General features: G+C 38.0%; 1 protein-coding gene across 2 annotated transcripts in view; it reads right to left on the minus strand.

Moving 5' to 3' along the window:
* The window catches only part of AFF2 (ALF transcription elongation factor 2), a 510,630-nt gene that overhangs the window by 331,724 nt on the left and 166,273 nt on the right, over positions 1–12,633 (minus strand). The gene's annotated exons all lie outside the window — the stretch shown is intronic.

Raw genomic sequence — 12,633 nt, forward strand, 5'->3', positions numbered from 1 at the left:
AAACATGACACTATTGTTTCTAGCTCTAAGTACTATTTTCACTTGATTTATGAAGATGCTATTTTTAATCTTCTATTAGAGAAATATTTTTCTGTAATATAACTGTGACTTTACTGTCAGAGTGCCATTTAAAAATAATAATAATATATTCTCAGCAGTGATCATGTATATTTTTGCTTGTTTTGCTATATAGCTTTGATGTGCATATTGTCAAATGGTCTGGAAAGAAATATACCTTTGTTTACCTATGTATGTAAATCACATAATGAATTATATCACAATAAAATCCACAAATGAATCTAATACTTTATCATTAATTTATTCTCTTCCCAATAGGTATTTTAACATTTTCAAGCATTGATATATAATGGATATTTTTTAACATTTTTTAAATATTTTATTGATTTTTCACAGACAAGAAGGGAGACGGATAGAGATCTAGAAACATCGACCAGCTGCCTCCTGCACACCCCCACTGGGGATGTGCCCGCAACCAAGGCACATGCCCTTGACCGGAATCTAACCTGGGGCCCTTCATTCTTCAGACTGACGCTCTATCCACTGAGCCAAACCAGTTTCGGCAAGAAAATTTATTCTTACTATGCTAAAAGATTTGTAATCCACTTTGTACAATTGTACTTAAACAGTCTGTTCACAATAATTACCTTTCACATAGGTGCAGCAAAAATTAAAGAGAAATAGGCTCAGGACTATTGTGGACTACACCTGAGAGTTCTAAGATGGGGAAGCCACCTCTCTCCTATAGACTAGCTTGGGGTTTACACAATGAACACATACTGCTTGCCCACCATTCTCATTCTGGGATGTATAAAGTATAATCCCTCTCAGAGTAGATTGAATAGTGCTCCCTAATTCATCTTCCTATAACCTCAGAATATGACTTTATGTGGAAAGATTATCTTTGCATATGTAATTACATAAGGTACTGATGTTCTTATAAGAAGAAGAGAAGGAATAGGAAAACACACAAAGGAGAAGGACATGGGAAGATAAGAACAGAGAGTAGGGCAATGCTGCTACAAGCTCTGGAATACCTGGGACCACCAGAATACATGAAGAGACAACAAAAGATTCTCCCCTGGAGTGCCTGGAGGAAGCTCAACTCCACTGATATTATTTTGGATTTCTAGCCTCCGTAAGTATGAGATAATACATTTTTGTTGTTTTGTGCCACCCAGTTTATAAAACTTTATGATAGCATCTATAGAAAACTAATGTATCTCCAGTTTCCAGAGCCTTGGGAATTTTTTAAAAAATCTTCACAGCTCTTTAGTTCATTTATTCTCCCAGTAATTCCCTGAGGAGAAGTATATGGATTATCTGAATTATTTTGCAGATGTACAGGGAGACTCAAACATTTAATATCTCTAAATAAAAGCCAGGGATCCTGCCTACTCCTTGTGAACTACCCTTGCAATTTGATCATCTGTAGTTTATAAAATCAATCTACTTGGGAGGGGGGAGGGCTCAAACATTTGAGAGAAGTCTTACTCCTTCCATAGCAATTATTTACATGCTTATTTTTAGTGAACTCTCATTCACATTGAAGCTTTATCTTGAGGATGGTTGTACTTCAGTCACAGAAATCCGGATTTTCATTATGCTGTCTGAGAATTCTGCTAAAATCATCCTACCAAATAGACAAAACCCCAGAAACTTTATGAACCAAGAAAAGGTCTTCTAACAAGTTGTGTCATATGTTACTCATTTAGGAATATTGCAAAAACACTACTTCTCACCATATTTTTAAATGAAAAACACATGGCCATAACCTGTAATACCACTAGAAAAATTGCTCTTTTGGTATGTTTGGCCCCAAACTTTTGAAATATGAACCCAGCAAGGGAATTTCAACTTAAGCTGCCTTCAGCTCATTATTCTCTTGCCCCGTATGTGCTTTGGAGAAGCTACTTCTAGAAAATTAACCCATTTATATACAGTACCACACTTAACTCCAAATACCGTTGTGGAAATGGCAATAATTTCCTAGGTTCTAGTCCCTGCACAGCCACATGCTGGCTGTGTGACATTAGGCAAGTTCCTTTTAATTTTTCTGAGACTATATTCCAACATTTGTGAAGAGGGAATGATAATTAAGGACCCTGTAAACTAGCCAGGGGAAGGCGGACAGGGTAAGTGGAGAAATGTTAATCAGTTATGCAAGTTGAATAAGTTCTGGAGAATTAATGTGCAGCAATGTGAGTGTAGTTAACAATACTGTAGTATAAACTTGAAATTTGCTAAAAGAGTATATTTAAGTGTTGTTAGCACACATACAAAAGATGATAGCTATAGAGGTGATAGATATGTTCATTACTTTTGTTGTGGAGATTATTTTCCAATGTTTATGTATTTAAAAACATAAAATTGTATGCCTTAAATATACACAATAGTTATTTGTCAATTAAATCTCAGTAAAACTGTACAGCACAAGATAATGTACGTGAACACACTTGTAAACTATCTTATCTAATAAAAGAATAATATGCAAATTAACCATCATTCCACTACACCCATAAACCATGCCCACAAACCACGCCTACAAGTCAATCAGGAGCAAATGAGCAAATAAATCCAACCAAGATGGCTACGGCCATAGAGAGCAGGAGGGAGGTTTGGGTTTACCAGGGAATGGAGGAAGACAAGCTTTCCTCCTGCCCTTGCCGGCCTAGGCCTCCACTCAAGGACACAAAGTTTCAATGAAGGAAAATACATAAACCCAAACAGAAATGGTGACAGCCATGGAGCTGGAAAGAGTGGAAGGCTAGGGTTTCCCCTGACAATGTTGGAAGCCAAGCTTTCTTTACACCCTGGCATGGCTTGGCCTCCACTTAAGGCTACAAAGTTTCAATTATACAAGATACATAAATCCCAACAGAAATGGCTGCAGCCACAGAGCAAGCAGAAGGTTTGGCTCTGCTCCAGGCTACAAAGTTTCAATTGTAGAAGATAAATCAACCCCAAATATCAGGGCCTCTGTTTGGGTCACGAGGGGCCATGGCTGGCCTGAAAACCACCATAGGCCCCTTGCCCAGGCCACCCCACACCGCAAGGGAACCCCCACCCTGATCTGGGACATCCTTCAGGGCAAACCAGCTGGCCCTCTGCCCATGCACCAGGCCTCTATCCTATCTAATAAAAGAGTAATATGCAGAATGACCATCACTCCAACACACAAGATGGCTGCCTCCATGTGGTCAAAGATCCTGCCCCCATGTGGGTACAAGGTGGCCACCACAAGATGGCCAGCAGGGGAGGGCACTTGGGAGGGACCAGGTCTGCAAGGGAGGGCAGTTGGAGGCAATCAACCCTGTAGGGGAGGGCAGTTAGGGGTGGCCAGGACAGCAGAGGAGGGAAGTTAGGGGAGGGGGGGAGACCCAGGCCTGCAGGGAAGGGCAGTTGGGGGGACCAGGGCTGCAGGGGAGGGCAGTTAGGGACAAACAGGCTGGCAGGGGAGCAGTTAGGTATCAATCAGGCTGGCAGGGGAGTGGTTAGGGGGTAATCATGCTGGCAGGCAGAAGTGATTAGGGGCAATCAGGGAGGCAGGCAGGCAAGCAGTTGGGAGCCAGCAGTACAGGATTGTGAGAGGTATTGGGTCTAAATGGCAGTTGGACATCCCTCAAGGGGCCCCAGATTAGAGAGGGTGCAGGCTGGGCTGAGGGACACCCCCCATGCATGAATTTTGTGCACCTAGCCTCTAGTAAAATATAAAGTTGATAGGTTTTTGTTACTGTCACATATTACAAACTCCATTTGATAAACAAAGCATAGCAGTTTTTTTGTGTGTGTTTTTTTAAAATATAGTTAAGTTAAGACTATTTGCTTTCATATCAATTTCAAAAAACTGAAGAGACATACAATAGCCATAAAAACTACTACAACTCCTCCCTAAAGCCCTTTGTATTCACTATTTGAGTTGAATCAATATGGTTATCAACATGTCAATTTTTCTTATTCTTTAATGCAGAGTTGTGTGCATTATTTTTTTATGACTGGCTCAAAATGTACTAAGCTAATTGATATAATTTAGAGATATAACAACATGATTTGAAACACACTTTACAAAAGCTTGTCACTTTTCTGCATACTGAATCTGTCAAAATATTTTCCTGAAAATACAAGTACTCCATCTTTTCATTATGTTTAGTAGGTGGTGACAAAAGGATTAGGAGGATATTTCCTGAGTTCACAGCTTAATATTTTTTCCAGTGAAATGTTGTATATCTTTATCATCTTTTTAAAATGAGTTTAAATATAATAATTCTCTAGGTTGAATTGATATTCAATCCCAAAAGATGATCTAATTCTAGTTTTCCCATATTTACCTAATCTTAAAACTTTTCCAACTGTTCTAAATAGTTGTAGCCAGAGGTGTACAGGGTGGGCTCACATCCCTTAACACTCTTCTTATGTCCATACTCCTGGTGGGGTATGAGTGAGGGAAGCAGTGGCTGAAGTTATTTTACAATGTGGGTTTGGGCTTAATTACAAAGGAGAAGCACTCACTCAGAGATTCTCAGCTGAAAGAAAGCTCACTGATGAGCTAGTCTAAATCCCCCTGTAAAAGGAAGCCCAGAGAGGTGATATTTCAAGTTCACAAAGCAAGTCCTAGCCAGAGGTGCACCTCAGATCTCAGTAGTCATCACCCAGACTATACTTTGTAATTAATACACAACATGTTCCCTCATATAAAATTTACTTTAAGCTTTTTCATAAAGTAGTGAAGTAACAACTGACTTCACAGAAATTGAAATGATTGTAAGAAAATACTATGAGCCAACAAGCTCTACAATGAGGATGTAATGGACAAATTTCTAGAAAAAAATATAATATTCCAAAGTTGAATCGGGAAGAATCAGAAAACCTGAATAGACTGTTAACAACTGAGGAAACTAAAGCAGTAATAAAAAACTTCCAGGAAACAAAAGCCCTGGTCCACAGGGCTTCACGGGAAAGTTTGACTAAACATTTTTAGAAGAGTTAACACCCATCCTCCTCAAACTATTCCAAAATATTCAAGAGGAGATAACTCTTCCAAGCAGTTTTTATGAGGCCAGCATTAGCCTAATTACAAAACCAGATAAAGACACTACAAAGAAAGAGAATTATAGGTCAATATCATTGATGAACATAGATGCTAAAATCCTCAACAAAATTCTAGCAAATTGGATCCAGAAATATATTAAAAAGATCACACACCATGACCAATTTAGATTTAGTTTAGGGATGCAAGGCTGGTACAATATTCACAAATCAATGAACATGATACATCACATAAAAAATTAAAAGATAAAATCACATGTTTATATCAATAGGTGCAGAAAAAGCATTTGACAAAATCTAACACCATTTTTAAAATATTTTTTTAAAAAAATTATTGATTTTTTACAGAGAGGAAGGGAGAGAGATAGAGAGCTAGAAACATTGATGAGAGAGAAACATCGACCAGTTGCCTCTTGCACACCCCCTACCAGGGATGTGCCTGCAGCCAAGGTACTTGCCCTTGACTGGAATCGAACCCAGGACCTTTCAGTCCGCAGACCAAGGCTCTACCACTGAGCCAAAGCGGTTTCGGCTGCACTATTTTTTGATAAAAATTCTCAGCAAAGTGGGAATGAGAGATCACATGTCAACATAATAAAGGACATATATGACAAATACTAAAGACAACATCATACTAAATGGGCAAGAACTAAAAACATTTCCCCTAAGAACAGGAATAAGATAGGGATGACCACTTTCATCACCCTATTCAATATAGTATTGGAAGTCCTAGCCACAGCGATTAGACAAGAAAAGAAAAGAAAAAAAAAAAAAAACATAAAAGGGATCCAAATTGGAAAGAAGAAAGTAAAACTTTCATTATTTTCAGATGCCATGATATAGTACTTAGAAAACCCTAAAGACTCCACCAAAAACTACCAAATTTAATGAGTTCAGCAATGTAACAAGATACAAAATTAAAACTCAGAAAACAATGGCATTTTTATACATGAATAATGAACTCTCAGAAAGAAAAACTAAGCAAACAATCACATTTATTAGAGCAACAAAAATTAAGATATTTAGGAATAAGCCAACAGAATGTTGGAAAAAAGAAGGAAGCTAAAAGTAGGGACATTTGGATAATCTCTATTATGCCAAAATTGAGATCTGTTACTGAGTTTTACTAGTGATAATGAGAAAACAAAGTGACAAAGAGTATTGAAGGATAGGGAACCCAAGTATGGAGAGCATGGTTTAGAACTAGCATGTCAGCAATACTTTACAAAAAGCCTTTGAAAAACAGGTTCATGAAAAACTGATGCCTACAAACAAACAAATTAGATATGCTTTCTTATAACGGAGTAAAGAACACAGGGGTTCAAAAATTTTTGCTAGACAAAAATTTGTTTGAGATTTCCCAAGTCACTAGCCATGAAGCCATTGAGAAAGCGATGTTTCAAGTTCAGCATCACAATCTGGCTGCCAGATTGCCTGTGCAGTCAAGACACTTTTAATAGTCTGGCTTTGTAGTCTTTTTGGACTTTGCCTCTACAAACATAAAGTTGCAGACAAACTGGCCAGTCCTTTGCCTCTATAAACATAAAGTTGCAGACAAACTGGCCAGAATATGCCTTGCATGTTCTCACCTCCCATTTTTGTATCTGCCATTCTTTCCACCCATCAGTAATATGCACACAAATCAATTGCCCTCCAGATCACTTTCACCTACTAATTCCATCCAATTTTTAAAATTTCTTACATTCATTCTCTGTAAAACCTTCTGAGGTTACTCCTATGCATCATGTCTGATGAAATAACCCTATGATTATGAAAATGGTTTCATCTATGGCTCCCAAAAACACTTTTTCTAATCACCAAATTGTGGCAACCTTATTTGAATCCTCTCCTACTCCCCAGACCGCTCGATCACAAATAATTCAAGGCTCCCTGTTCTACCTGTATTACTGCCTCTTTAAGATGCTCTGTTGGGCCCATTCAGCTGAAGGAGACACCAAAGATGAAGGGGATTAAGAAGTGTGTGAGCCGAAACTGGTTTGGCTCAGCGGTAGAGCGTCGGTCTGCGGACTGAAAGGTCCCAGGTTCGATTCCGGTCAAGGGCATGTGCGTTGGTTGCGGACACATCCCCGGTAGGGGGTGTGCAAGAGGCAGCTGGTCGATGTTTCTCTCTCATCGACATTTCTAGCTCTCTATCTCTCTCCCTTCCTCTCTGTAAAAAAATCAATAAAATAAAAAAAATAAAAAGAAGTGTGTGAAAGTAAATCAATTTTAGTTATGCATGGGACCAAGGAGTTGGGTGAACTACTTAACACGCGCACACACACACACACACACACACAGTGCCCACAGGTGATGGACTGGTTAATACAAAACTAAAACTTTCTGGATCCCACTCTTTTATGGAATAAATGCTAATGTCAAGGTCTCTGTTGGTGCCCTAGAACTATGAGGATTTTCAGAGGTATCACCATTCATTTCCAATGGGATGGTAATTAGACAAGTTATAGCCTTAGACTGGATACTGTGTTTTTTTTCCATAAGAATGGACAAAAAACTCATGTTATATGTCAATTGAAAAATGCTTAGAATGGGTTGCACACAGTAGCTGGATGGCCTTCTGTTCTTTAAAGCAGCTGCCCCTATGGTTTCTGTGTGCCCAATTGGGCACATCCAGCATTTTCCCTGCAGTTCTCACAAAAGGGATCTGAGATTCCTATCTACTTCATAATAAATAAATCCAATGACACTCAGTGTTCCCTGTATGGTATATAAAACAAAACAGGCACAGGCATAAACATGTGAACAATAACTTTTTAGCCAGTTGACAAAACTAGTCACTAAAATAAGCTAGAGTCAAATCACATAATTTATATCAATTCCATTAAACTTTTCTAAGAGACTCCTAGTTTTGAGGCAACTAGAGCCTCAGATAGTCTCAGGTCACACCAAGAGCAGCTTGTAAAGCAAATGAACCTTTATGGTGATGACACTGACACATTAGTATTGTACTTATAAAAACTATTTATTTAGGATGGAGACCCTTAATACATGTCATTGACCCTTTCATTTGTATGAATTATTTACTTCTCAAACAATACTAATTACAAATTGCACCAAAAATGCAAAACTATATAAATTGATGGATAAAAACATATCCAGAGACAGAGAAACATCAATCAGACTGTCAGACCTCAGAGAAAAGGTAGGGGCGGATGGGGGTAATGGAGAGAGAGCAACCAAAGGACTTGTATGCATCCATATAAGCCTAACAAGTGGACACAGACACCAGGGGGGTGAGGGCATGAGTGGGGGGATGGGAGGCATTGGGGGGATAAGGAAGCATATGTAATACCTTAATCAATAAAGAATTTTTAAAAAACAGAATATTCTTATCCTAATGACAAGATAAACAAAAAACATCTGTAATAAAATCATCTATAAATCTGCATTTATTAACAAATTCATTTCCTAATAAAACACCACCTGCAAGCAACCGCCAGTTTTCACTAGTTATATAAAAATGTATAATATTTTAGCCGAAACCAGTTTGGCTCAGTGGATAGAGCGTCGGTCTGTGGACTGAAAGGTCCCAGGTTCAATTCTGGTCAAGGGCATGTACATTGGTTGCGGGTACATCCCCAGCAGGGGGTGTGCAGGAGGCAGCTGGTCGATGTTTCTCTCTCATTGACATTTCTATCTCTCTATCCCTCTTCCTTCCTCTCTGTCAATAAAATATATTTATAAATAAATAAATAAATAAATAAAAATGTATTTGACTGTTTTTACATGTAGTTCTCAGAAATTTTTTCTAAGGCCAACTTTAGAACACATCACTCTATTTTTGGTTGTCTGGAATGTTAATAAATTCTGTAACATTAAGTTTTTATACAAACAAATAATGTTGTTTTAAAAGCATGCTTCAATAGAAAAACTGACCTTTTGAAATAAAGTTGATTTGGCTTCTATTATCCTTAGTATCAATACAGAAATTATAAGAATCAGGGAAATGTTTCAATGATAGCTCATAAGTAAAACTTCTCCAACATACATACAAGCATAGACAAACAAACATAGGTGCACACACATGAACATTTAATTTTATATGATCTCCCAATTCACAAATATAATCACATTTGTTTTTTGTATATCTTAGAATATGTGTTTCCTAGTCATTCACTTCCCAACCCCCCAAAATATATTTCATTAGAGCATGGGTCAGCCTCTTGTCACTAGAGCCAGGGTAAGAGTTGGGAATGTGCTGAAACCTGTTTGGCTCAGTGGTAGAGCATTGATCTGCAGACTGAAAGGTCCCAGGTTTGATTCAGGTCAAGGACATGTACATTGGTTACGGCACATCACCAGTAGGGGGTGTGCAAGAGGCAGCTGGTTGATTAGAGTGACGTTTCTAGCTCTCTATCTCTCTCCCTTCCTCTCTGTAAAAAATCAATAAAATATATATTTTTTAAAAAAGAGTTGGGAATGCTCAAAGAAATGTGATTAGTCTGTGGACAAGCCTTTTTAGTAATAAAGTAATGCTACCACTCTTCAAAGATGGCTGCCTTGTCTAGGGACCCATAACTCAATGCCTGTAACTCTTGGTGCCAGGGACTGGGACTGAATTCTAAAGCTAAGTGCTTCTGAAAAGTTCAACAAGAAATACTGTACTAGTAATAGGGTGAATTTCCGGACTTGGTTAGAGTTTTAGCCACATAAATCCCATTAGGTTCAAAGCTTTATAATGTTCTACCTTGTCTATGGTTATGCTAATATTTTTATCTACACATTTCTGAGCTCTTTATTAGACTTTCTAACCTCTCACTTCTTTCCTTCTATTTTTGGTTTTCACATTACCCTTGGAATCTATTTATTTGCCTGGCTTTAGGTAACTAAGATTCTCTCTACTCCTTTTTTAAATCCATCCTTGAAAACTATATTTTAAAATAAGTACTTCATAGATCATTTATGATGACATTATTGCACCTAGTCCATTTTTATACAAAGCTCTACCAAAGTCTGTACCTTTCCTCACCAAAGGCTGCATGCAGTGCACATAGATTGCTTATTGGATCATCATCTTTAGAGTTGATGACAGCTCAGAATCTCTTTGGAAATGTAACTCTCAATAGTGTGCCAGAGCATTGAGCAAAAACATGAAATCATTTCTGAATCAGGGTCAGTCATATTGTAAATACATAAGAGAGAGGATTATAACAGAGCAGATATCACTGAAACTCTGACCTGTCACTCCACTAATCAGGTATGGATGGGCACAGGCTAACGGACCTCTTGATGGGCCAGTGCTATTTGTAGACCAGTTCTGATTGATGGCACTACCATGTAAGGAGGGAACAACAGCAGACACCAGGGCAACAACAGGACAAAAATTACACCCCAGTCTCCCATTATACACCTTTTCAAAGCAGGTTTCTTTTGGATTTATAACTATTATAATCTTGTATTAAATCATCCAGTAGAATTTGGGATGCAGGTTTCCAAATGACTCTGTAGAAATAGAGTAGAATAAGACACAGGAAAACAGAGCACAATGAAAGAAATAAAATTGATGAATTTTTCTAGCAATTGTTTACCTTTGTTAATATTATTTGACTAACATTATGACTTAGAAAGTGTAATCAAGTAACCATTTTTGAAATTCATTCATTCAACAAATATTTATTGAGTACCTACTATGTGCTAGGCATTTGCTAGGCCCTTAAGATACAGAAAAGAATGAGACATTTCTTGCTCTCAGATAGCTCACAATCTAGTGGCAGAGACAGACATAAACAAGTAACTACAATACAATGAAAAAAGTGCCTGTCAAAGTGTATACAAGGTGCTAGAGGAGCTCAGAAGAAACAGTTTGTAATTAAGCCTGGTGAAAGTGACACCTGAAGACACAGGGAGGGTAGGGAAAGACATTGTATGCTGAAGGGGCAGTAGGCACAAAAACAAGGAAGTGTGATAATGCATGATATGATGGGGAACTACATGTAGTTCCATATGACTGGGATTTCATCTGTGTGTGAAGAAGTGGTGACATATGAAGTCAGAAAGGGAGTATGAAATCAGAGAATGAAGAGCTTTGCATGCAGAACTAAGAAATCTGTACTTTTTTTCTGAAAGTGATGAGAAGACATTAAAGAATTCAAAATAGGAAGTGACATGACAAGATATGCCCATTAGATCAATATATATGGGGGATGCTTTGTAAGAAAGGTGCGACTAGAGGGAGGAAGACGTGGTAGGAGGGGCTATCACAGCATTCCAGGTGAAAGATGCTCATTTCAAAAGCAATGAGGGTGAAGAGGTGACAGATTGGGGAGATACTTAGGAGAAAGCTTGACAAGACTTGATGAATTATAATACAAAAAGCACAACTTCCTCAGAGATGAAACAATATTGAAAACATGCATTCAGAAAATACAACCAACAGCCCCTTCTTTTGTAGTCCCATAATCCTCTGAAATCACAGTATCTGCTGAGTATTAATAAAGGAAGAAAAGCCAGAGGACACATATGGTCAGACTTCTCTAATTCAGACAGCACTAAATTGGAATCTGCAATAATACAGATTGCCTGTGACTCCTATTAAGAATTTCAAACTATCTTCTTCCTCCATATATTTTTAAGCTTTTAGTCAACAGTAACAGGAATTCAATCTAAAAGCAGTGGTTTCTTATAATCAAGCACTTGAGGTATAGTAGGCAGCAGCTTATATGGTGGTATCTGAGGGGTACTCAATATGCGGTGCCAACCCAGGGGCCACAAGGCATAATATACAATCATTATAATCCATTCCTTTAGGAGAGGCTTTGATCCCTCAGAACTTCTCTTTTACAATGCAATAATTCCTGAGGTGGATAGAGAATTTAGTCATTCTAAACTCAGTGGAATTCTGGTTGAGGATAATGCCTTTAGATTTTGTAGAAGGGCTCAAGACAATGATGTAAAAGGGAAGATTAAGGAATATAAGATCTCACCAATAAATAGCCCTGCAAGCACTGTAGAAGCTAAGCTTCTTCGTGGTCTTTTTTGTTTGTTTTTGTTAATCCTCACCTGGAGATATGTTTTCCATTGATTTTTAGAGAGAGTAGAAGGGGGGAGGAGAGACAGAGTGAAACATTGATGCAAGAGAGACATATTGATTGGTTTCCTTACAACACACCCAGATATAGGCCAGGGATCAAGCCTGCAACTGAGGTATGTGCCTTTGACCAGAATTTAACTCAGGACCCTTCAGTCAATGGACTGACGCTCCAACTACTGAGCAAAACTGATGAGGTCAAGAAGCTAAGATTCTTAAAGAATGCCTTCCACTTCAGATTCCATAAACCACACTTGTACATTCAATAGCTCAAGGAACTTTTGTGTATTGTTTATGATATTGGCTAGTCATGGCCTGCAGTGACACAATCTTTTCATGGGCCTCCTGGCCAATTAAAATATCCAGTGTTATTAAATTTGTACATAATATTGCAAATGTATTGTTTGAAACTACTTTATAACTCCAACCTTTCATTCACTCAGACTGACCTTCTCTTTTGTTATTCCAAATTATGGAGATATTACTGAATTTGCAGAGTGTTAATCAGTCAAATTATAATT

Source organism: Pipistrellus hanaki (genome assembly GCF_964339955.1).
Source record: "Pipistrellus hanaki genome assembly, chromosome: X".
Taxonomy (NCBI): Eukaryota; Metazoa; Chordata; class Mammalia; order Chiroptera; family Vespertilionidae; genus Pipistrellus; species Pipistrellus hanaki.